Genomic DNA, 6,643 nt, shown 5'->3' with positions numbered 1-6,643 from the left:
ATAATATTATAATATATAGTATTATAATATTTTAATTCTTTTTTGTACTCAATATATTGTATATGAATCAAAATTGCAATAATTTGATACATGCTTATTTATCTATCTACTTATCCATCTATTTGTCTGTTTATCTATCTACTTACATGTCTATTTGTCACGCTAAATAGTTCTGCTCAATTGAATCACATAAGTACAGTTTGTCCCTCTCTTTTTCTCTTTACGTTTTAAATTTATCTGATTTCATAAATTGCTAATTTCACATAAATAAAGTTGATTCACTGCGATAAGTTGAGAAACAAAGGAAAATATCATGATATTTAAATTTCTTCATAAATATAAGTGCATATGGCAAAGACTCTATCAATCACTGCACCTTCACTCGCATGCCAATCTTACAGGTTCAATGAAACACATGAGAACCGTTCATATCAGTGAACGATTCCCAAGTCTTTCACAATCTAAAATTAATTTCTCTATAATGTATAAATATTAAATTTATATTACTTCTTACATTTCTAATTTATTGCTTGATTTAGTATTAAAGCAAGCGCTATTAAAATAATGTTTGCCTCAATTGATTACGTTTGTCATAACTAACTTTAATTTTAAGTTATAATATTTATTATATATTTATTTAATATGTATTATACATGCTGTTTGCTACGTACATACTTATATGAACAATATGAAGTGATCCACGTGAGATATTTTTATCTATTATTAAATTTAGTATGTGATTAATTGATTTTTAATGTGTTTAATTGATTTTTAATGTGATTTTTATAATATTTACATATATGCATCCACATACATTAAAAATTGTTTTAAGTTTGTATCAATTAAATATACAAATGAGTACATATAATTAATAAACAATTTTTAACTTGGAAAAAACTATTTATTTGGAAAAAATATTTAAATTTCATGAAAAATATTAAATTTAATTAGTATAAATAATTACATGTGCAAAACACATCCAGTCCATTGTATTGTATTTACACAATTTTGTATACATATATAAATTCACATATATGACAATACGTACCGTATTCACATATATGACAATACGCACGTATACCGGTTCTAGTATAGACATTTCACAATTGTACAATGAAATGTGATTTGTGTATTCAGTGACCCCTTTATGCCCTCGTGATAGATTGTATTTAAAAATTGCAACTACAGGATATGTCGTGTGTTCAAGAAGAGCGATATACATATTGATGTTCCCGTGTCAAGGCTTAAAAATATCTAAATATATATGTATAATGAATCAATTGTGAAATCAGATCAATTTTCTTACAAGTCTCGACGCCGAAGAATGGGTGGCCGAAAACTTTTTAAGGACGCGGCCAAGAAAGCCATTGACTTTAACATGATTGAAAATAATGCATCATTATTTTATTTAGATATCTATTGACCAAAAAATTGGTAATACATATGTACGAAATACAAATAAGGAAACGTGATCAAAAGTTTATACTTAAAAAAAACTGAAGTACTAATGAAGTAAAAACCCAAGGACTCCTTACTATAAGAAAGATCTTTAAAGCAGAGATAAGATATTCTCATAAATAATTCGCGTTACTGAACAATCAAAGCTATAAGAACTTTTCTACTGTAAAAATTTTTGACAAAATCTAGTATCTCTTTTTTATCAAGAACATAAAAACTTTTTTATAAGTCTTTTTATAAGTTCTTTGAAAATTTAACGCATAAAACGTTACAAAAAAATAATTGTATTAAAACATATAAATAATTAAAGACATTATTAAACATTAATTTTCTTCGGTTGTGTCATGGTACCTTAAACGGGAATCAATAAGTTTTTCTTTTAAATATGTTAGTGTTAAAAATGTCTACAAATTGAACTTCACAAAAGGAAATTTTTTCTCAATTTCAAATTAATAAAATTATCATTTACGAATAGAATACCGTTGAAATTAAAAAATTATCTAAATCGTAGCAAAAGCAAAATAACATTTTTTAAATTATTCACAATTTTTAATCAAATTACTTTTTTGCAACTTTCATACACAATTTTTTCACAAAATATCTAAAGATTACGTTTTTGAAAAATTTTTTTAGCACCTTTAGTCTCCAATTAATAATAAACGTTTTATTAGAAGTATTTTTCTGTGTAAGAAAATCCTATAAATTCTTAATACAGTCAATTAAATATGTTTTGGACATTATTTTCATTTAGATTTTCCAAGCGTTTTAATTAATCGTTCGGCGTACCTTTCATTCGCGTGTCCCAATTATCGAGACAGCACGTCATGGATATTGATAGTAGTTTACGTGCACCAATTAATACTTCGATATCGATACTGAATCTGTGAACTCTGTGACAGAACGGAGAAAGGACCCGGATCAATTTTTTCCGATCGATTTCAACGCGATGATGCAATTAGCGTACGAGAATAACAATATCACTGCTGCATTAAAAATATGCATTTTTGTGTGCATATATTCGTTTAAGTGTTTTTTATTTGTTCTTTATTTGAAGTATCGTACGTGCTGCATAATTTATTTCGTCACAACTGAATAAATATTTTGTTTCACATATTGTGACTGCAAAGACGAATCGTGGAAATATATCGAAAGGTATTATACATGATATACAACATTTCCATGCCAAGTGTTATTCGAACAGTTAATAGAAGATAAATATTTAAATTGACTAAATTACATTTAGAGCTGTCATAGTCCATAACCGCAGTTATTAAATTAATCATTATCTGCTCATAACTTTAGGAAATTTGCATTATAAAAGATATCTTTAGCAAAAAAAAAACCTCTTAAATATCTGTTTAAACTTTTTTATTTTCTTCAATAAAAGTTTTAAGATAATGACAAAAAAACACAATTTTGTTTGTGCAAACATTAAAATTTGAATATACATATTTTTTAATAAAATGACATTTGTAATTAATAAAAATTTATAAAACATATCATAAACTATCTTTTTGTTTTGAGAAAAAATTAAATCAGATTATTTTATTTGACAATTTGTCACAGCTGTAAACATAGCTTACTTTATTTTTTTGATTATACATATTTCATTTATTAATATATGATTATTTACTAATTCAAGAAATAAAAAAAGAATTTTTTATAGATATATATTTTACAAATCAATCCTATCGAGTTTTTATTATTGATTAAAACATATTTCCATATTAATATATCTTGCAAAATTATTCTATTTTATTTTGTATTTTATAGTTTTCGACATCACAATCTGAAATGGTAATGATGAGAAAACAGGATCCTTAAATACTTTAAATTATGTTTAAATTGATATATCAAAGTAAAGTGAATTAATTAATTAACATTTTTTATAATAATTATTAACTTTGGTATAAAAATCATTAGAGTACCTAATTTGTGTAATCTGTTGTCTTTTGATATTGTTTAATATCAAATATTTTGTTTGTTTCTAGGTGTCTAAAGAAATATTTGAAAATCGAATGCGCAAAAGTATTTAGCACACCTAATATTATATAAGAATATAGAATTACACAACATATAGTTATACGATTGTCAGGTCCCGAGCACTGTACAACTGAGGCTCGAAGATCCGTGCGCTGGAGAGTTCATATTTTGACTGGAAGCCGGCATTCATTCATTGAAAAAAAAAAGAGAAAAGAAAGACGTAAGGTTCGTGTTTTGCGACCACTGTTACAGATTTTCTTTTTGTTATTAATATTTGACCAACATAAAGTGTCAACACAATTATAGAGACTATTTTATTATTATTACAAGATTATATACAGTGCAAACACAATTACAAATTTTTTTATTATTCGTAAAATAACATAAACTGCAAATATAATTACAGACTTTCTTATTGCTTTCCGTGTAATTTAAATACGCAATTGATAAATATCTTACGTGAGCGAAAAACTAGAGAATTTTCCCATCTGCTGGAGAACTGGAGATTAGTCCTGAAAATTGGAAATCGGAATCTCCAGTCATCTGGAGATCTGACAACTGTGCACATAGAATTATGATTGAATTTAATTTAGAATATGCTTTTCGGTTTTTTTGTTTGGATCATCTATAAGTAAATCATTTTTCTACAGTCAAATATAAAATTGGACATGATAATTTGACATTGTACAGTACGTTGCCAAGTCTGTCAAGTCGGTAGACTAAAACTTTACAAAATCAATAACCAATCGCACGCCACGCAGTCACGTAAGCGCATTCAGTACCATAGCACTGAGTTTTTAGCATCCTTTCCTTTGAATACTTACTCTTCTAAAACTTCATTTGTTGCTCTTTCGAAGGAATGTTTTTGCAAAGCCACTTCGATTACTACTGATATTAAAAGCTGTTGTGAATTTATATCTTTCCTTTTTTAATTTTATTGATAGCTGATTCCATTATCCCCATAAGTCTCCCTTCTCTTCTAGATAATCCTTTGCAAAATTTTCAATTACTTCCAACTTTGTTTTAATAAAGTTAAATTTTTCCGCGGTTTTATTCTGTTCATTCTTTTTCAGCTTCATATTCGTTTATTATGTATTTTATTTTGATATCGCAAGTATCTCGCATCGAGTTCGCACATATTTACACGTACGCCACTGTCAGTTTCTATTTCTCAAATCCTCCATAAACTTATCGCCCGCTGGAGAGAGAAAACTCAACTGATACAATCGGACTTGACAGAATCGGCAACGCACTGTAATAAAAAATTTTCCGATAAATGTAAGATAAATTTTCTGTTTATTGCATATGTACAGTAAATCATAAAAAAATTCTTACATATTGATACATATGTACGGTAAATCATAAAAAAATTCTTACATATTGATAAAGTATAGCCTACAGCGTAATGAATATAAAATATCAATAATTATATAAAAATTAAAATATAAGAATAATACGTTTATTTTTTTTCTTTTTTTTTATTATATTACTCAAAGTTACCATATTTTTATTAGTTAGTCATTAATGATGTTATAAATTTAGAAAATGAAAAAAAAGAGACACGATATGTACGATAAATTATTAAAAAATTTGTTACATATGATTACATTGATATGTGTATAACTTGCGGTGCAAGCAATAAAAACTTCTTACCATATTATTAGTACGTGTTTTTTTTTCAGAAAATCTCTTTGAAATCTTTCTTCTGAGCCATTTGAGTAGATGACATTTATTATCATCGCCCTTTTTTTATTTAACAATTTATTTTGTTGAAAAAAATCTAAATAATTTGCATGATTTTCAAAAAATTATTATATTAACTTTATGCTCAATAAATATCAAGTATAGAGATATAATACGATAGATAAATATGCAATAAGGTATCTCCGGCAAATATACCGCATTGGGATTTACGCCGCAGAAATCAGAAAAAATAGAAGGAGTGGAGATAATTTTTTCCCGCAACTAATCTGTTACATGCCTTTATGTTATATTAGTACTGTGATACAATTTCAGTTTCTTACTGTTAATATTAATGAAATTATTGTGAGTTGAATTGATTTGTCACTGTTCAATAGCGTCATCATAAATTATAATCTACATAAAAATTTTTTTGTTATTGTGCAAAAGACTTAGTGATTATTTCGTGATACATGAGTGTAGAGGCATAGTAAAGCATGTTATATAACAAAATACTTTGCTCTTGTATTCTTTATTTAGTTTTTTGTCTTGTATATCCCACTTGTTTGGAATATATGCATTTTTAATAGGCGGGATTTATGCCCAAAGTATACAAAGTGCACAGATTGAATTCAGTGCACTAAATACAATAAACGCATTACATTAAATATGTATCTTATGTTATAATATATGTAGGAATTGTAATTATTATTTATTACTTCATATACATATTTATTATTCTTATTCCTTAATAAAACTTTATAAACGCATTTTATAAGTTATTGTGTCACTTTTCTTATTTATATGCATCATTTTTAAATTTTTCATGAGCCGTACATAGGCCTTCCCCCCTCTCTCCTATGAGTAGCCATATATCCATATAGCTATGAGTCGTATATCCCTGTGAGATATACGACAAAAATGTAAGAGTTTAAAAAAGTTTATTTTTTAATACGAAATATTATAAATATTTCAGATTTCTAATATTTTTTTTATAATAGTATACAGTACAAAGTTTTTACTGATATAGTTCGTTTACTTTAAACATAGTAAATAATACTTAATAAATTACATTTTTGATAGGTGCGGCGTATATATCGGAGTTACCCTAAATAGACCTAGAACGATTAAAAAATCTTCGTCTTTAAAGATATAATCAAATACAATGCAAATTAGAAGTCACTGCAAATGAAAATTAGATAATGTCTGTTTACAAGCATTATATTGTATTCAAACATAAAGAAAAAATTAATTTTTAAGAAATACAATTGCATTCCTGAATTATATAATAAATACGTATAGCATATCGGCAATAAAAACGTATTTATTATTGATACCATGACATATTTTATCCATAAAAATAATATTCTTTAGGTTACATAAAAAATGCTATTTGCATTTCTTATGTAACCTTCTTATATAAAAAAAAAAATTTCTTTCGCGTAGATAGTAGTACTATTTTAGAATGCAATACTTCTCACCTTTTCATACTTAAAAAAAAGTAACCTTTTCGTGATCGGTT

General features: G+C 26.3%; 1 protein-coding gene across 2 annotated transcripts in view; it reads left to right on the top strand.

Annotated features, from left to right (window-relative positions):
* Window positions 1–6,643, top strand: part of LOC108749197 (elongation of very long chain fatty acids protein AAEL008004-like) — a 21,933-nt gene that overhangs the window by 2,641 nt on the left and 12,649 nt on the right. Inside the window, exon 2 of one of the 2 annotated variants that reach the window (XM_018487760.1) lies at window positions 3,450–3,666. The exons of the other annotated variant lie outside the window; for it this stretch is intronic. The gene's annotated coding sequence lies outside the window, so the exon portion shown is untranslated. The remainder of the gene's footprint in view (window positions 1–3,449; window positions 3,667–6,643) is intronic. 2 annotated transcript variants of the gene reach the window in all.

This window comes from Trachymyrmex septentrionalis, unplaced genomic scaffold (assembly GCF_001594115.1).
Source record: "Trachymyrmex septentrionalis isolate Tsep2-gDNA-1 unplaced genomic scaffold, Tsep1.0 scaffold11, whole genome shotgun sequence".
Classification (NCBI taxonomy): domain Eukaryota; kingdom Metazoa; phylum Arthropoda; class Insecta; order Hymenoptera; family Formicidae; genus Trachymyrmex; species Trachymyrmex septentrionalis.
Note: the sequence above shows the minus strand (reverse complement) of the source record. Positions and strands in the feature narration are given on the sequence as shown.